We start from the raw sequence: 21,334 nt of genomic DNA, 5'->3' as shown, positions 1-21,334 counted from the left end.
ATTATAAAGAATGTATCCATCCGTACAAACTGCTAATCCTCATCAGGGTCATGAGTGTGCTGGAGCCTATTACAGCGGTCTTCGGGGAGTGGGCGAGGTACACCATGAAATGGTGCCAGCCAATCGCAGTGTCCATCCATTTTCTGTAACACTTGTCCACACGGGGGTCGCGGGTGTGGTAGAGCCTATCCCAGCAGTCATCAGGCAGCAGGACGAAATGGTTGCCAGCCAATCGCAAGGAACACAGAGACAAAGAACTATCCGTGTATATGTGTTCACAGCAATGAGCAATTTGGAGTGTTCAGCCAGCCTACTTTGCATGTTTTGGGGATGTGAGAAGAAACAAGAAGAAGTACCCGGAGAAAACCCATGCAGGCATGGGGAAAACATGGTGCATCTTTTGAGGTAGATGTTTGCATGTTTTCCCAATGGTTGCATGGGTTTCCTGTGCCTCCTTAAGATTCTTGACACTCACTGCATCAATGCTGTGCACAGTTTGCCTTGCCATTGGCATGCAACTCAAAGGTGCATCACGTTTTCAAGACAAGTCAGAGGATGTCGCAATGGCTACCTCTGAATTTTGGGCCAATTCCGGTTGCAATGTTTACGTTAACCTTTTGAACATCAAACCGACAATAGGGACTGTGCCTCCTCGAACAAAGGTGACTAGATTTACCATAATTTCCGGACTATAAGATACTACTTTTTAAACAAGCTTTGAACCCTGCAGCTCATAGTCCAGTTCGCCTTATCTATGGATTTTTCATGATTTTTATAAGATTGTAAGCAGATTTGTTGTGGCAATACAGGTAATAGAAGTGAAGACATATTACTTAAATACCTGCTGGTTATAATCCGGTGTGGCTTACATATGAACAAAGCCAGATTTTCCCCAAATTTTATATTTCTTTAATATTCAGGAGCATTTTATAGTCTGGAAATTATGGTATTTGTATTGTATAATGTATCCATCTATTCATCTTCTGCCACTTATCCGGGGTCCGGTCGCGGCAGCAGCTTTAGGGGGGACGCCCAGACTTCCCTCTCCCCAGCCACTTTGTCTACCTCATCCCGAGGGATCCCAAGGCGTTCCCAGACTAGCTGAGAGACATAGTCTCTCCAGCGCGTCTTGGGTCGTCTTCGGGGTCTCCTGCCGGTGGGACATGCCTGGAACACCTACCCAAGGAGGCGTCCAGGAGGCATCCTGATAAGATGCCTGAGCCACCTCATATGGCTCCTCTCAACGTGGAGGAGCAGTGGCTCAACTCCGAGTCCCTCTCGGATGACTGAACGAGGGAGACCTCGGACACCCTGCAGAAGAAACTCGTTTTGGCCGCTTGGATCTGGGATCCTGTACTTTCGGGTCATGACCCATAGCTTGTGACCATAGGTGAGGGTAGGAGCGTAGATCGACCATTAAATTGAGAGCTTCGCCTTTCGGCTCAGCTGTCTCTTCACCACGACGGACCGATACAAAGTCCGTATCACAGAATACGCTGCACCGATCTGCCTGTCGATCTCACGCTTGTGAACAAGCGACTGAGGACCATGGTCTCAGATTTGGAGGCGCTGACTTTCATCCTGACTGCTGTGAACCGCTCCAGTGAGAGCTGGAGATCACGGCTAGAAGAAGCCAACAGCACCACATCGCCTGTTAAAAGCAGAGATGCAATGCTGAGGTTACTAAACCAGACACCTTCAACGCCTCGGTTGCACCTAGAAATTCTGTCCATAAAAGTTATGAACAGAATCGGTGACAAAGGGCAGCCTCGTTGGAGTCCAACCGTCACTGGGAACGATTCCAACTTACTGCTGGAAATGCGGACCAAACTCTGGCATACACGGACCGAACCGCCCTTATCAGTAGGTTTGGATAAGAATCTTTGCGGAAAACCCAAAGTGTCTCAGCTTCCGAGACAAAGTGAGAACAACCAGTCTTTTATGGTTTAAACTTATCCAGAAGAATGAGTATATTGGTTGAATGATGATGAGGAAGGAGCCGCAAGGTATGAGAGCAAGAAAAGGTTGACAGATGTACTGAGGGAATACATGAAGGCAGTTGGTGTTAGAGAGGAAGAAGCAGAGGATATTTTTCGATATAAAAGATGAGTGCTGTGGCGACAAAATAAACAAAAAGTAAAAGATTTTCAGGCGCAGACGTAGGAGCATTTCAGTTATTTTTCAATAAATCTCAATGCACCTGTATAACCTTTATGTATGCATTAGCTCATGCAGTGACATGCCAGACAAGCTACCAACAGACGGCACTGGAAATGACAATTGGACAAAAGTAATAGTAGTTCCCTGTCATTCCAAGAAGTTAGGGTGTTATGGTGTATCATTTTTAATATATTCCATTTACAACTTTTTTGAAGATACAATCCAAAATATTTCTACTTGCATTTTTTATACTCACAATAGATTCACAATTCACAATATACTGTTTCAGTGCTGAGCCCCTCTCAATATAGCACTCCAAACAGACCAGAGCCAGAGTAGTTTTGTCTTGTAAACAGAACACCCACGTGACAAGAATTGAGACACTGTGAGCAATTTCCTCAAACAGACTCTGAAGAACAGGATGTCAGACTAGACAAGGACAACTCTGCAGTGCCATGCTGTCCAAAGCTCTTGGGTAGCTCAAGAGGATGTTACACTTGGTTAACCTTCTATTAATCTCTTTGTCTAAATACAGTCTCAGAAGCAGAGACTATCAGTAACTCCGTAATAGTCCAACTTGTGTCCACTACGTCTACCTCGCTTTGTCGATATGACTTGGCTCACATTCAGTACCAATCTACATTTTCAGAAAAAGAGGCTTTCCTGTGGTTTAGGCCAGTGGGCCAAGAGGACAGCAAGGGGAGTCTGTGTACACGTTAAAATGGAAATCATTATATCTACATTTTCAGAAAAAGAGGCTTTCCTGTGGTTTAGGCCAGTGGGCCAAGAGGACAGCAAGGGGAGTCTGTGTACACGTTAAAATGGAAATCATTATACATGAGGAGTGGTCCTCTCTGGTCCTCACATGAAGATTTTGCAATGATGGCTTAAAAGCATTGACAATAATTTGGACATGTGAAAGTTGGACTGAAAGATTCTGCAAACATAGTATTCTGAACAGTTTTTACACTAAAAGCTTGCATACTATTATGAACCGGAAGAACTGGACATGCTGCAGTGTTATTCATCAAACCTGCAACAAATTGTGATGACTGATTTTGCGTCTTCAAATAACACATCTTAAAGGCAGAAGCAAAGTGCACAGGTGTGCCATCATAGTACAGGTAAAATAAAAGGCGGTGAGGTGGCACTTGTATAAAAATTTTTGAAATGCCAGGAATAAAAGTTATTGCAACATATTGACTATTCATCAATGCAAATTTTGGCCCTTCTGAACGATCAAAAGAATGGTTTGGCAGTTTATACAGTGGAAGGGGTCACATATTTTCATCAGAGCAACTGGAGAGCCACATAGGACCGTGTGCGCTTTCTAACCAGATGTGTGACCAAAAAAAATTTAATTTTCAGGAATTTCATATGATTTGACATGGCCACGTATGTATAGTCAGCTTCCTATTTTAGTTCAAAGACATAATTTTCTTGACCTAATGAGGGACCTGTCGAGTCACTGGTTAACATTGGCTCAGCAAATGTCAACTTTATTATTTACAAAAAATAAGTGAAAAGCAGGCGTTTGGGTGGCCATTTGCCCATATCTGAGCCAAAGTAAGGACAAATCTTCAGGTTCACTGTATGTTTTGTTTTGTTTGGTTTGGTTTTGTGTTCTGTTTTGTTTTTTTAGTTCCCTTCATTGACCCATTTCCCACAATAACTGTTTTGCTCTTTTCTAGAGACTGACTTACTGGTTTAAATCCAGAAAATTTTATGGGGGAATTCCATGACCTCATCCAGTGTTTCTCCATGAGCTTTTCAAAGAGAAACACCCCCCTAAAAATTCCAAATGAAGTCAGTGTGAGAACATCATGTTGTACAGGAAACCTGATATTAGATGTTGTGTTGGGGCTTGGAGCTGTCTTTTGGCTTTGGTTTTGGACCAACAACAATGTCTTGAAAGGCACACCACCCACTACTTGGCCCAGAGTAGCTGACAAAGAAATACAAGACAACAGCTGCAATTGGGGCAATTGAGTCTGCCATCCATCTCAATACCTCTCCTAATGCCAGATTGCAAGTCTAAAACCCAAATTGCAACACCCCAGTCTAGCTGCTGGAGTTTGACTGGTCATTAAGGTGTCTCCTCATTGGAAGTAGGAGTGATTTGTTCAAAATGTTAAGCAATTACATTTAGCTGTCAAGGACAGCTCTTATGAAATTACAGAATAATAGAAGGTATGGTTTATTGCGAATTCTTACTGTGTTAATAAAAAGAAAAAATATTAAAATTCAGTCTATGTGTACTTTTTGGGGAAAACACAATTGTGATTTAAACACAAATAATGTAAACAATTTTCTATCAATATATATATGGATGGACTCATTTTGAATACCAAGGCAAATTCCAGGATTCCAGGAAAAAGGACAACGTGCAATTGCTTAGTCTAGGCCAGGTATTGACAATCGGAGGTCCGTGGCCCTCTGATGGTCTGTGACGGTATTAAAGGTGGTCCGCAAAATTGTAAATGGAAAATAATTGTAACATTTAAGAAAATAAAATGGATTTATTATTTAGACTTGATTAGTTTTCCAGCTAATGTTTGAATCATTTACCCATCCAAATTATGTCAAATGTAGCAGAAATTCCCAAAATAGACATACACTTGCAAATAAATAGCCTTTTTAGGTGTAGCCTCCTTCGGTGCAAAATAATCCATCAGCTCCTCAGCGCAGTCCTTCAGTGTTCCATTTGCTCCAAATGTTCGTTTACATTCCTTTAGAAGTCCGTTTTCACGTGTTTTAGATTAGATTAGATTAGATTAGATTAGATTAGATGGCAGGCAGGCAGGCAGGCAGGCAGGCAGGCAGGCAGGCAGGCAGGCAGGCAGGCAGGCAGGCAGGCAGGCAGGCAGGCAGGCAGGCAGGCAGGCAGGCAGGCAGGCAGGCAGGCAGGCAGGCAGGCAGGCAGGCAGGCAGGCAGGCAGGCAGGCAGGCAGGCAGGCAGGCAGGCAGGCAGGCAGGCAGGCAGGCAGGCAGGCAGGCAGGCAGGCAGGCAGGCAGGCAGGCAGGCAGGCAGGCAGGCAGGCAGGCAGGCAGGCAGGCAGGCAGGCAGGCAGGCAGGCAGGCAGGCAGGCAGGCAGGCAGGCAGGCAGGCAGGCAGGCAGGCAGGCAGGCAGGCAGGCAGGCAGGCAGGCAGGCAGGCAGGCAGGCAGGCAGGCAGGCAGGCAGGCAGGCAGGCAGGCAGGCAGGCAGGCAGGCAGGCAGGCAGGCAGGCAGGCAGGCAGGCAGGCAGGCAGGCAGGCAGGCAGGCAGGCAGGCAGGCAGGCAGGCAGGCAGGCAGGCAGGCAGGCAGGCAGGCAGGCAGGCAGGCAGGCAGGCAGGCAGGCAGGCAGGCAGGCAGGCAGGCAGGCAGGCAGGCAGGCAGGCAGGCAGGCAGGCAGGCAGGCAGGCAGGCAGGCAGGTGGCTCTGGCTCAGTCTGTAGAGCAGGTTGTTAAATTTCACACTGAATCACAATGTGCATTTATTGCCATCTGAACTCAAAAGGACATTGTTTATTTTGGATTCCAAAGTTAAACACCAACATTCCTTCCTGTGTGCAATCACCACCTCTCACTTGACTCTTCAGTCGAAATTATGACCCCGACACTCCCTGCAGAACTGACCTCAGGGTGAGAACTAAATCAAGCTGATGAAACTGGATTTGGAATGTGAAGTTTACCATGCAAAAGGTTAAGTTCCCAGAGCATTCAATGCACCAAGGAGGTATTCCGTTTTCAAAGTTTCAGATGATGAAAATGAAGTTCTCAATGGAATGTGTGCTTTATATACTCAACTCAATCACGCTGCAAAATTCCAGTTTTTACAGTAGCAAAGCACTGAATGGTTATAATTATTTCATCATAGTAAGAAGGGTCCAACACGTCCAGTAGAAGTTGGAAAAGGTGGCAAAAAATACTGAGAAAGCTGAGAAAAGCTCATCACCTATGTGGAACATCCCACACGTGATCAGGGTAATTGGGAACAAAACACGATTAGGTATAAAAGGAGTCTTCCCAAACATGCTCAGTCATTCACAAGCAAGGATGGGGCGAGGTTCACCACTTTGTCCACAACTGCGTGAGAAAATAGTTGAACAGTTTAAGAACAAAATTTCTCAAAGCCGGCTTCAGATTCCTGGTGTTTTTGTATGAAATCGGCTCTCTCCATGTCAGTGCATCATGTCCTAAAGACACACCTTCTCTTTTCCAAAACAATCAAATTGGCAAACACACAGCAAACCTTGTGATGGTGTAAAAATCCAGCATGTGCCATCTATGAAACTTGAGCCCCCTGCTTTCCAGATGCAGTGCAGTGGGTGTTGTCCTGTGGCCCTAAATGGTGGTTTAGCCCAAATGAAGGGATCCAAACACCACTTGGGAGAAAAATCCTTGCCACTCGTGTATCGGATGTCATTCGTATATTCAGCTATTATATTGCAGATAGTTGATCCCACTATTGACCAGACAATGGCTCAAAGGTCTTGGCAAGGTGAGTGGCTTGTGTTCAACAAAGGCTATAAATTGCCAGCCCTCCAAGATCACAAGTATCAACTGGCAAGGCTTCTATGACAAGAAAGCCAGATTGGCTACGGAGTATTGTTGATCCTCTGTCACAAACCATTCCCATTGCATAGTTGGAGTCATATACTGTCAGGGCAACCCTGGTGATTTGAGATGGGTGTACCAGCAGAGTACATTCGTCAGAGCATTTTTCACACGTCACATGCCTCTTTCATTAGGGGACCAGTCTACCTCCTCTTCAGGCCTCGTGCCATATAAGGCCTTGTTCTGAGCAGGTTTGGCCTGGCCATTGGCGATATTTTTGAATCTGGGCATACACATGAATCCAAGCACACTGCTTTCATACTCCTCAATCCATGTGGAATCGATTGCATGTAATGTGCTCGACTCCTACCTCTCAAATAAGTATCAACAGGGTCTGTCATCACAGTAAACCAATGAAATAATCTCAGTCCATGTTAATAATGAATATTCATTCATCATTTGTGTAATGATTGTGGGAGCTTTGTTGACAAAATATTTTATTGAAACTGACCACATGCAAAGAGTGAAACATTCAGTAAATGTCTACACAGTGATGACGAATGGGGTCACGCCAGTGGTTACAAAGAAGAATTGTGTTTTTGTCCCTCAAAGAGTATTTATAAAGCTTCCGCATGAAGCAGGCTACCTGGCAGCAGTGGGATTTGTGCCCTAGCAATTGTACCATTTTTTCTTTGGACAAAAACACTCCTTGTTACTTACTCTTTAGCACACCTGCTGGGCCCATTTTTTTTGACACAACTCTTACCAATATTTTGGGGTTTTAAAAAAAGTGTTTACTTGTGTTTAAGACAATTAGAAGTTGTTGTTTTTTAAATCCATCTGTTCTATCTTTTCTTGGAAATAGTACATACTACATGTATTATGGTGTGGAGGCCTGTGGCTAATAAAGCGAAACAGACAATGTACGTGTATGTACAATTTGAGTTAATGTCTAAATTTAAGCGCTGCGGTTTTTAGTCAGGTGTGCTTTGTGGTCATATATACATATACACATATAATCTATGTATGTAAATCTAAATATCATTTTATAGCGCCCATCCCACCCTGGAAAAAACACCAGCCGCCCTTACCCGTATCACCTCTACGACTCACCAACGGGTCCCAAGTAATAGAAATGCACGGCTGCCATGTAGGTGGCGTAGAGCATCGTTTCACTCTTGATAAATATGAACATGAGAAACGTGTGGAACGGTACGCCATGTTTTTGTGTACGCATAACATTTGTATATGAGACCCCAGGTGTTGTAACAGGTCTGCACCATGTTTTTTTTTTAAACACAAAGGATTAAGGATTACAGTATGGTATAGGTTTCATAAGATTTTTTTTATGGCTCTCAAAAGTCAAGGAGATTAAGTCCAGTTAAGGGGATCGTCTATGAAAAATGACACACCGCTCTGCTCATGCTTTCCTCTTGTACTCTACTCTCTCTTGTTACCATTGCAAATGGGGCAGCGTTGTGGTAGCCTCACATGTTTACAATGTTCTGTGAAAAGATCTGAACTGGTTTCTTTATTGGGATAATTACACGCTTTGAGTTTTGTAAATGTTGAAGTATTTTAAAATGTTCTGGCAATAACATAAGGAATAATGTGTTAGGTGCTGTAAACATGTTTATTTTTTCCCCTTTTAATTAGAGGCCACATTTCCTGTACCTTTTTACAGTTCAATGTGCATCATATTCAACGTGACTAAATCTACTCCTGAAACAAACAAGATTCCAAATTGTTGCATTCTACTTCTTTATAAATGAAACATAAAACATGAGTGTGACGTACAGTATTCCATATCAAAATAATATTTATCCATGTTAATTGCATAAGCTTACTTGAGTTAAAATGTAAAAACTATATAAACGCAAGAGAAAAGGGAAGGCGTCTTGGTGCTTCCCACCCACAGTGAGCAATTTGGACACCCACAGCTGAATCTTGATGATGTCCTCTAAACAGGAAAACCCCCAGGATGACTTGATATCAAGATCCTTTCAACAAGGGCAGCAGCATAGTGTAATAGCTCCACAATCACTTGGGGTTCTTTAAGTGCAATACTTTCCCACCGAGCCTGCATTCTGCTTGGCTCCCTATGGTCCTATGTCCTTTCATTTTGTATTAGCCGCCTAACAGCTGATCTAAGAGGGTTCTCTTAAACGACAAAGTGTTCAACATTGGACATCACAAGGCAGACACAAGAAAACAAATGTGCAGTAATTTCTAATTCACTACAAAAAACACAGGTACTTGTTTCAATACTAAATCATCCTCCCACAAGTGACTGCCACCAAGACATGAAGAAACTGCAGGGGGCGTGGCCATATTCTTCATTAAAAGTGTGAGTTCCTGATGGCATTAGTTATTTCATTGTTTCTCCATAATGAATGGATGAAACAGAAAATGACAGTTATTCAAATTTTTCTGATGAGAAAATACATAAACTGAGCTTGTTAGTGTAAATTGGGCCGTCATAGCTTTTGTGTCCCTTTAACCTCTCAAAAAAAAATCACCAATTGTTCAGAGGTGTGACAGTTATCGCCTTCAATTAAATTACAAAGTAAAAAGGTTTTCAACCCTTGTCTACCAGTTTTCAAATCCGGTTTAAAACCAAACCGGTACCAAACAACTCCAGTGAGCAGCTGGTCAGCATGTCTGGCTCTCTAATTTGTCTGTTTTGTATTTTGAGTACAATGCATTTGTCTGACCACAAAACTGGATATTTAATGAGGGTTTGTGGTTGTGGAAGATTGAAAAAATGGATGCAATGAATAATTCGGATTGTTTATTTTTGAAAAAATATCCCCAGAGATTTCAAAGGATCACTCTCACAATGTGTATTATACAAACCGGATTCAGTTGAAGTTGGGAAATTGTGTAAAATGTAAATAAAAACAAAATACAATGATTTGAAAATCCTTTTCAATCTATATTGAATTGAATACACTACAAAGACAACATGTTTAATGCTCAAACTGACTAAGTTTATTTTATTTCTTAAATAATAATTAACTTAGAATTTCATGGCTGCAACACGTGCAGTAGAAGTTGGGAAAGGGCATGTTTACCACTTCCTTACATCACCTTTCCTTTAAAATAACACTCAATAAGCGTTTTGGAAAAGAGGAGACTAATTATCTTAGCTTCTCATGTGGAATTCTTTCCCATTTTTGCTTGATGAACCGCTTCAGTTGTTCAACAGTCCGGGGTCTTCCTTGTCATATTTTACGCTTCATAATGCGCCACACATTTTCAATGGGAGACGGGTCTGGACTGCAAGGGGGCCTGGGGAGAACCTGGACTCTTTTGCTTCGAAGCTACACTGTTGTAACATGTGCAGAATGTGGCTTGCTGAAATAAGCGGCGGCGGCCATGAAAAGGACATCTCTTGGATGGCAGCATATGTTGCTCCAAAATCTGTATGTACTTTTCAGCATTTATGTTGCCTTCACAGAAATGTAAGTGACCCATGCCATGGGAACTAATGCACCCCCATACCATCATCAAATCCCTAAATTCCTTGCAATTTTGCTTTGAGAAATTTTGTTCTTAAACTGTTCAACTATTTTCTCACGCAGTTGTGGACAAAGTGGTGAACCTCGCCCCATCCTTGCTTGTGAATGACTGAGCATGTTTGGGGAGACTCCTTTTATACCTAATCGTGTTTTGTTCCCAATTACCCTGATCACGTGTGGGATGTTCCAAATAGGTGATGAGCTTTTCTCAGCTTTCTCAGTATTTTTTGCCACCTTTTCCAACTTCTACTGGACGTGTTGTAGCCATGATTTTCTAAGTTAATTATTATTTGGCAAAAGTCAAAGAAGTTAATCAGTTTGAACATTAAATATGTTGTCTTTGTAGTGTATTCAATTGAATATGAGTTGAGAAGTATTTTGAAATTGTTGTATTTTGTTTTTATTTACATTTTACACAATTTCCCAACTTCAACCAAATCCGGTTTGGAGAAATTAGGTCTGATCCCAGCCTTACACTATAAATCTTTGTATGTAGCAGCCGTCTTTTCGTAAGCATGTTCTTCATTGCCTGACGTTGCTAACAGCAGTTAAGAAACATTGTAGAGCCATCTGAGTTTGGCAGCAGCAGCTAAAGGTCATGTGAAACATTGTCCCCAGTGGCCGAAGGAAAAAAAGCATAAGCATATGCTTCCCATTAAAAGCATGCAGATGAGCTATGATTCGCTAAAGTGCAAAGTCAAAACGTCGTTTTACAGCCAGTTCTAAAAGGTGTGTGCCCAAGAAACAATACATGTAAAATTGATTACATTTCTTGACACATTGTTGGACAGATGGTGTATTTTTTCATACCATGACTGCAGCTGCAAACTTTTTTTTAAAACTGTTCAGTCATAGTCATGGCGTATGAGGGTATGAGCGACCTGCCTGAGCACAATTGCAGTGCAACGAAAGAGTTTTTTATATTCTCCTAAGGTTACACTGAAAGCCAAGCCCACCCGGCTGTGGGATCCCAGTGGCAAAGAGACCACAACGTCATACCACAGAGCATCCCAGCCAGTCAGCTGAAAGCTGATGATCCAGTACACCACACCCTGAAAAAGGGAAACGTAGGAGGCCACGATAGGCTCCACTCTGTTCGGGAGGACCCCAGAGGGAAGTGCAAATAGCAGGCCCACAGATCAATCCAACATCAAACCCTTGACAGGTGCAGCATGAGACTAAAGTGAGACCAAAATTTCACAACATGGCTCAACTTGAAAAAGTCAAGCCACTGCGCAAGAGACACTTGAGACACTCGCCACCAAGACCAGGCAAACTAAATAAATTGTCATATTTAAAAAATGCTGTCTTATATTTTACATTATGAAATGTTTTTCTTGTAGTAAGTGGTTCATTACTTCTAATGCCTATTACATCCCTGGAAGACAGTCCAAAAGAAAGTACCGCAATTTTCGACTATAAGTCGCTCCGGAGAATAAGTCGCACCAGCCATAAAATGCACAATAAAGTGAAAAAAAACATGTATAAGTCGCACCGGAGTATAAGTCAGACTTTTGGGGCAAATTTATTTGTCAAAATCCAACACCAAAAACAGACATGAACCAGCAACAACAGGCTAAACGATACGGTATGCTAACGTGACATACACAAATGAGGAGCTGAGAACGGGCCTGACGTAACATTCAGAGTTATTCAAGTAAGTGTTACATAACTAACACGTTTATCAAACCATCTGTGTCACTCTAATTCATTAAATCCATCGATCGTGCTTTATGTAAACAATGCCGCGTATGCGCCGCATATGCTGACATCGGACCCGTTGTAAATTGCATTTCTAATTATTCCACAGACCCATATAACGATATATAAAGTATATTTCAAATAACTATCATATTACAACAATATTATCAAACCATCTGTGTCACTCCAAATCATTAAATCCATCGATCAAATTCCTCGTTCTTTCGCTGCAGAGATCTAGTATATAACGATATTGTAGCGTTAATAAAGTACCAGGAAAGACGTGGGTTTATATAACAACAATATAATCAAACCATCTGTGTCACTCCAAATATTTAAATCCATCAATCAAATTCCTCGTTCTTTATGTCAACAACGCCGCGCGTGCGCTGCAGAGATCTAGTGTATAACGATATTGTAGCGTTAAAAAAGTACCGTATTTTGCGGACCAAAAGGCGCACCGGATTATAAAACGCACCTTCAATGAACGGCCCATTTGTCCATATATCAGCCGCACCGGATTATAAGGCGCATAAAATAGAAGCTATACTGCAACAAACTGCGGTTGACTAGGGTTGCGATATGCATCCACTAGCCAATAACCAATGAGCCCTCTGTAAACAATCGCGTTTCTCAAACTATCCTATAAAATGATCAGAACTGACTAAAGTGCGATCGAACACCTTGGTACTGCTTACCTATGTTTCCCTTCCATATCGATCCGTAAATTTACTCGAAACATTAACAGAGCAGCTGATTTTGACATGAAATAGCTTCGTGCGTATAGCAGCTATCACCATTGCATTAGCCACCCGCAAACTCCCATGAGCCTCAGCAAAGTGTAAACAATCGCGTTTCTCAAACGAGCGCTTAAAAAAATGATCGGAACTGACTAAAGTTCGATCTAACACCTTGGTACTGCTTACCTATGTTTCCCATCCATAACAATCCGTAAATGTACTCGAAACATTAACAGAGCAGCCTATTTTGACATGAAATAGCCTCGTGTGTATAGCAGCTATCACTATAGCATTAGCCACCTGCAAACTCCCATGAGCCTCAGCTCGCAGACTCTCATGAGCCTCAGCAAAGTGTAAACAATCGCGTTTCTCAAACGAGGGCTTAAAAAATGATCAGAACTGACTAAAGTTCGATCTAACACCTTGGTACTGCTTACCTATGTTTCCCTTCCATATCGATTCGTAAATTTACTCAAAACATTAACAGAGCAGCCTATTTTGACATGAAATAGCCTCACGGGTACAACAGCTATTCAGAGACGCCCCCTGACCACGGTTGCCGTAATGCTGGTAAGCGATGCGACCTTGTAATTTACTAGTTGTACTAAAACGTACTGAAAATTTTGGCAGAGCACTGTGTACAACCAGTACGGATCAACAAATGCATAAATTGATCCATATATAAGGCGCACCACACTATAAGGCGCACTGTCGGTTTTTGAGAAAATTTTAGGTTTTTAGGTGCGCCGTATAGTCCGGAAAATACGGTATCAGGAAAGACGTGGGTTTGGTAAACGGCTCTTTATTTAACAAAACAAGAGTTCAACGAGCCAACAACTACTGAACATCCAGCCACGGAGGTGGAAGAGCGCTCCATAAATAGGACCGGGTGTGCGTAAAAGCCATGTCCGAGCCCCATCCACCGTCTCCGGACAGCCACCCGGCCGAGCGCCGGCCCCCGACTTCAATCCAAGGAGGCGAAAGACAGCTCCGTAGAGTATGACCGGGCGTGCGTAAAAGCCATAATAGTTTTTCAAACCTTCTGTGTCACTCCAAATCATTAAATCCTTCAAACTCTTTGTCCTCCGTGTTACTTACAAACAAAGCCGTTAATGATGCCGGTAGTACGTGGGGCCCTTCGTCATCTTCGTCATCCCGTGATCAAATCCTTTGTCTCTTATGTAAACAACCCCCGCGCGGCACGGGTGACGTCACTTGCAGTTCAAATGACAGTAATCCCTTGCTACATCGCGGTTTGTTTTTCGCGGTTTCACTACATCGCGGATTTTTGAAATTTGACAATTTTTGAAAAAAATCACATATAAGTCGCTCCTGAGTATAAGTCGCCCCCCCACCCAAACTATGACAAAAACTGCGACTTGTAGTCCAAAAATTACGGGAAGTAGTTGCGACCTTTTGGTTTGGAGATTCCCACAATGACCTTTTTACTCTCCTCATATGAATTTGATCACAGTCGGTAGATGTTTTTTCTTTACAACGATTAACAATATAAATTACTTTTTTTTTCTTCAGCGGGTTTAAGAAACATTGAACTCTCAATTATTTTTTATTTTATTTTGTATTTTTTGTATTGTTCGGACTAAAAGTTGCTCCGGAGTATAAGTCGCACCAGCCATAAAATGCACAATAAAGTGAAAAATAAAACATCCATAAGTCGCACTGGAGTATAAGTCGCACTTTTGGGGCAAATGTATTTGTCAAAATCCAACACCAAGAACAGACATGAACCAGCAACAACAGGCTAAACGATACGGTATGCTAACGTGACATATGCACAAACGAGGAGCTGAGAACGGGCAGAGAACACATTCAACACGAGCCATGTTCCCGAGTGAGTTCGAGTTTGACATCTGACAACTTTTATCATGATTTCTTTCCTTAACTCATTTCTTTTTTATTCATTCGTTTATTTATTAATTTAATTTTAATTTAATTTTACCATTTTCTCGTTTAATAGCATCAGTCCACCACAACAACACTAAGTCACTGTTTAGCTCAGTTAGTAGAGAATGTCACATTCAACACGAGTCACTTCCCCGAGTGGATTCGAATCTGATATCGGCCGTTGTTTATTATTTATTTATTCATTTAATTTTAATTTAAAAATAGCATTTTTAATAATTTATTTCCTTCAACATCATCATAATTAATTTACCATTTTTATTTTATTTATTCATCATAATTAATTTACCATTTTTATTTCATTTAATCATTATTTCGTTTTAATAATTTATTTCATTCAACATCATCATCATAATTAATTTCGTTTTAATAATTTATTTCATTCAACATCATCATCATAATTAATTTACCATTTTTATTTCATTTAATCATTATTTCGAGTCCCACAATAGTGTGAAGTGCCTTCACCTTCACACACAATTTCTCCAGAAATTGCCAATTCTAGTTAGTGTGAAGGCGAAGGCCTTCACACTATTGTTATTCTACTTTATTTTTCTTCTTATTAGTGTGAAGGCGAAGGCCTTCACACTATTGTTATTCTACTTTATTTTTCTTCTTCTTATTAGTGTGAAGGTGAAGACCTTCACACTATTGTTATTCCTGTCCTTTATTAGTGTGAAGGTGAAGACCTTCACACTATTGTTATTCCTGTCCTTTATTATTATTTTACTTATTCTGCCTGTTTTTTCGGCGCTTAACTACTTCCACATACTTCAACCAATTCACTCCGTTCCACTTTTCACTTATTCCAAATATTCAGGAATCGCGCGCTCACATTTTATACATTCAAAAAATTTTCCGTTTTCACAAAATTCACAAATTTCCGGCAATTTTTTCCCCATTCATTCTTAATGGCAGATTCAACATTTCACATTTACGTTGTTCCAGTTTGAAATTCACATAATTCAACACATTCAAATCACATTGTGGACATTCCCAAACTTGGCAAATTCAAAATTTTCACATATTCACGTTTCAAAATTTCACAAAATTTCACAAAATTTCACCAAATTTCCTTTTTCACTTCTAATTTCAACATACTTCAACCGATTCAACTCGTTCCAACTTTCAACTGTTCATCTTTTCCCTACCTATTCCACACGTTCCCATTCAGCAAAAATTTCACATTTTTCAAATTTGAAATTCAACCAAATTCTGCAAAATTTCCTTTTTCACCTCTAGTTTCCACATTTTTCAACCGATTCAACCCATTCCACTTTTCAACTCTTCATATTCTTCCTACCTATTCCCCAAATTCACACTTAACAAAAATTCCACATTTTTCAAATTTGAAATTCAACCAAAATTTCCTTTTTCCACTCTAATTTCAACATTCTTCAACCGATTCAACTCATTCCAATTGTATTCACTTTGTTCAACTTATGCATTTTCGCTAACTTTTTCAATTTTTGTCCGATTCAACCCGTTTCAACATTTAACTCCGAAAGTGACAACTAGAAAGCCGTATATTTCGTTTCGTTCCAAATTTCAAAACTTTTTGGCGCAATTTTTTTTAAAAATTCCCATTCATTCTCAATGGGGATTTATCATTTGCTCTAACTTCTACAATTTTCAACCGATTCAACCCATTCCAACTTTCAACTCTTCATATTCTTCCTCCCTATTCCCCAAATTCAAACTTACCATAAATTCCACATTTTGAAATTTGAAATTCAACCAAAATTTCCTTTTTCCACTCTAACTTCTACATTTTTCAACCCATTCCAACTTTCAACTCTTCAAATTCTTCCTCCCTATTCCCCAAATTCAAACTTACCATAAATTCCACATTTTCAAATTTGAAATTCGACCAAATTTTCCAAAATTTCCTTTTTCCACTCTAATTTCTACATTTTTCAACCGATTCAACTCGTTTCAACTTTCAACTCTTCATATTCTTCCTCCCTATTCCACAAATTCACACTTACCATAAATTCCACATTTTCAAATTTGAAATTCAACCAAATTTTCAGAAATTTCCTTTTTCCACTCTAATTTCTACATTTTTCAACCGATTCAACTCGTTTCAACTTTCAACTCTTCATATTCTTCCTCCCTATTCCCCAAATTCACCCTTACCACAAATTCCACATTTTCAAATTTGAAATTCAACCGAATTTTCCGAAATTTCCTTTTTCCACTCTAATTTCTACATTTTTCAACCGATTCGACTCGTTTCAACATCATTCTTCCGCATTCCCCGAGTATTTATTCAACTTCTTCACCTTCACACGCAATTTCCTCAGGAATTGCAAATTCTAGTTAGTGTGAAGGCGAAGGCCTTCACACTATTGTTATTCTACTTTATTTTTCTTCTTATTATTATTAAACAATTTATTCCTCCCACTTTTTTGACACCTAACTACTCCCACATGCTTTAACCGATTCACTCCATTCCAACTTTCACACGTTCCAAAAATTCACGGCATGACTGCTAGTATTTTATTTGTTCATAACATTTACCGTTTTTGCATAATTAGCAAATTTGTGCCTTAAAATCCCCCATTCATTCTTAATGGCGCATTAGACACGAGCGACGTTCAAGTTCGAATTTTGACATCTGACAACTTTTTTCATGATTTCTTTCCTTAACTCATTTATTTAACTCTTTTATTTTTTATTTATTTATTTTTCATTCATTGATTTAGTTATTCATTTAATTTTAAGTTAAAAACATCATTTTACCGTTTTAACGTTCACCATTTTATTTCTTGATTAATAGCAACATTCCACCATAAAACACATAGTTGCTGTTTAGCTCAGTGAGAAAACAATGGTCCCTAAACACGAGCCACGTCCGCGAGCGAGTTCGAATCCTGCTTGGCCATAATTTTTTTTTCATTCATTCAATTTTAACACATCACTTTAATAATTACTTTCATCATCATCATTAATTTACCGTTTTTATTTTTCATTTAGTTATTCATTTAATTTTAAGTTAAAAACATCATTTTACCATTTTAACGTTCACCATTTTAATTTCTTGATTAATAGCAACATTCCACCACAAAAAACACATAGTCGCTGTTTAGCTCAGTGAGAAAACAATGGTCCCTAAACACGAGCTACGTCCGCGAGCGAGTTCGAATCCTGCTTGGCCATGATTTTTTTTTCATTCATTCAATTTTAACACATTTTAATAATTATTTTCATCATCATCATTAATTTAACATTTTTATTTTATTTAATCATCAATTTACCAATTTTATGTCATTTAATCATCATTTCGAGTCCCACAATAGTGTGAAGTGCCTTCGCCTTCACACGCAATTTCTCCAGAAATTGCCAATTCTAGTTAGTGTGAAGGTGAAGACCTTCACACTATTGTTATTCCTGTCCTTTATTATTATTATTATTATTATTTTACTTATTCTGCCTGTTTTTTCGCCGTTAAACTACTTCCACATACTTCAACCTATTCACTCCGTTCCACTTTTCACTTATTCCAAATATTCATGACACGGCTGCTTACATTTCAAACATTCAAAAAATTTTCCGTTTTCACAAAATTCACAAATTTCCGGCAATTTTTCCCCATTCATTCTTAATGGCAGATTCAACATTTCACATTTACGTTGTTCCAGTTTGAAATTCACATCATTCAACCCATTCAAATCACATTGGGGACATTCCCAAACTTGGCAAATTCAAAATTTTCACATATTCACGTTTCAAAATTTCACAAAATTTCACAAAATTCCACAAAATTCCACAAAATTTCCTTTTTCACTTCTAATTTCAACATACTTCAACCGATTCAACTCGTTCCAACTTTCAACTGTTCATCTTTTCCCTACCTATTCCACACCTTCCCATTCAGCAAAAATTTCACATTTTTCAAATTTGAAATTCAACCAAATTCTGCAAAATTCTCGTTTTTCACCTCTAGTTTCCACATTTTTCAACCGATTCAACCCATTCCACTTTTCAACTCTTCATATTCTTCCTACCTATTCCCCAAATTCCCACTTAACAAAAATTCCACATTTTTCAAATTTGAAATTCAACCAAAATTTCCTTTTTCCACTCTAATTTCAACATTCTTCAACCGATTCAACCCATTCCAATTGTATTCACTTTGTTCAACTTATGCATTTTCGCTAACTTTTTCAATTTTTGTCCGATTCAACCCGTTTCAACATTTAACTCCGAGAGTGACAACTAGACGGCCGTATATTTCGTTTCGTTCCAAATTTCAAAACTTTTTGGCGCAATTTTTTTTAAAAATTCCCATTCATTCTCAATGGGGATTTATAATTTGCTCTAACTTCGACATTTTTCAACCGATTCAACCCATTCCAACTTTCAACTCTTCATATTCTTCCTGCCTATTCCCCAAATTCAAACTTACCATAAATTCCACATTTTCAAATTTGAAATTCAACCAAATTTTCCAAAATTTCCCTTTTCCACTCTAATTTCTACATTTTTCAACCGATTCAACTCGTTTCAACTTTCAACTCTTCATATTCTTCCTCCCTATTCCACAAATTCACACTTACCATAAATTCCAAATTTTCAAATTTGAAATTCAACCAAATTTTCCAAAATTTCCTTTTTCCGCTCTAATTTCGACATTTTTCAACCGATTCGACTCGTTTCAACATCATTCTTCGGCATTCCCCGAGTATTTCTTCAACTTCTTCACCTTCACACGCAATTTCCTCAGGAATTGCAAATTCTAGTTATTATTATTATCCTACTTTATTCCTCCCACCTTTTTGACACCTAACTACTCCCACATGCTTTAACCGATTCACCCCATTCCAACTTTCACACGTTCCAAAAATTCACGACATGATTGCTATCACTTTATTTGTTAATAACATTTACCGTTTTGGCGTAATTAGCAAATTTGTGCCTTAAAATCCCCCATTCATTCTTAATGGGACATTCAACACGAGCCATGTTCCCGAGTGACTTCGAATCCAACATCGGCCGTTATTTTTTATTCATTCATTTATTCAATTAATTTTAACACATTTTAATCATTTATTTTATTCAACATCATCATCATAATTAATTTACCATTTTTTTTAATTTATTTATTTCCCATCTTTAATCATTATTCCACCTTTGCAATAGTAAGTCACTGTTTAGCTCTGTAGGTAGAGCATCAGACTTCCACCCTCTATGTGTGAGTTCGAGTCCCGCACTGAGCAACTTTGTCCATACCACTTTTATCATGATTTCTTTCCCTAACTCATTTACATTTATTTCATTTTATTTCTAAACATTTCATTTTAATACATTGTTTCCCAATTTATTTTTTTAACATCATCATAATTTATTTACAATTTTTATTTCATTTAATCATTATTTCGAGAACCACAATAGTGTGAAGTGCCTTCGCCTTCACACGCAATTTCTTCATAAGCGGAAAAAGATGGATGGATGGATGGATGGATGGATGGATGGATGGAAATTTATGTACTTGTACAAAATGTAGTTTGTAGATGTAGAAAGTTTAATGTGTGAAAAATACAATTCTACTCGGTAGGAAAGACGACTTGTGGTGCGGAGATTAATTTTGTACTTGAACAAAATGGCAAGTTTTAATGGCACTCGTCACCACTCGGAGTGTTCGTTTGCTGCTGCTGAATGGAGACGTGACTTACGCACCAAATATCTAGCTAGAAATCACACTTTTGTATGAAAGTAATCTACTGAAATCTTGGTAAACAAAACAAACTTGTCAAATTAGAAAAATGGTCTAGCTGAACAAGGTTAGCGATAAAAAGAGTTTAGTTTGCTTAGCACACCCTTTACAACAAGTCAGTCCAACCAGACGGGCCACCAGCAGGGCAGACTAACTAAAAACAAAGTAAACTATTGCAAACATAAGGACAGCAGGTAACTATAGAAAACATCCATCCACCCACCCACCCACCCACCCAACCATCCATCCATCCATCCATCCATCCATCCATCCATCCATCCATCCATCCATCCATCCATCCATCCATCCATCCATCCATCTTCTTCCGCTTATCCGGGGTCGGGTCGCGGGGGCAGCAGCTTTAGGAGGGACTCCCAGACCTCCCTCTCCCCTGCCACTTCCTCCAGCTCATCCCGGGGGATCCCAAGGCGTTCCCAGGCCAGCCGAGAGACGTAGTCTCTCCAGCGCGTACTGGGTCGTCCCCGGGGTCTCCTACCGGTGGGACATGCCCGGAACACCTCCCCAGGGAGGCGTCCAGGTGGCATCCTGATGAGATGCCCGAGCCACCTCATCTGGCTCCTCTCAACTCCGAGTGTCTCCCGGATGACCGAGCTTCTCACCCTATCTCTAAGGGAGAGCCCGGACACCCTGCGGAGGAAACTCGTTTCGGCCGGTTGTATCCTGGATCTCGTTCTTTGGGTCACGACCCAAAGCTCGTGACCATAGGTGAGGGGGTAGGAGCGTAGATCGACCGGTAAATCGAGAGCTTTGCCATTTGGCTCAGCTCTCTCTTCACCACGACGGACCGGTACAGAGTCCGCATTACTGCCGACGCTGCACCGATCCGCCTGTTGATCTCGCGCTTCCTGCCCTCACTCGTGAACAAGACCCCAAGATACTTGAACTCCTCCACTTGGGGCAGGATCTCATCCCCGATCCGGAGAGGGTATTCCACCCTTTTCTGACCGAGGACCATGGACTCGGATTTGGAGGTGCTAACCCTCATCCTGACCGCTTCGCACTCGGCTGCG

This window comes from Syngnathus leptorhynchus, chromosome 4 (assembly GCF_054491065.1).
Source record: "Syngnathus leptorhynchus isolate UIUO chromosome 4, UIUO_Slep, whole genome shotgun sequence".
Taxonomy (NCBI): domain Eukaryota; kingdom Metazoa; phylum Chordata; class Actinopteri; order Syngnathiformes; family Syngnathidae; genus Syngnathus; species Syngnathus leptorhynchus.
Note: the sequence above shows the minus strand (reverse complement) of the source record.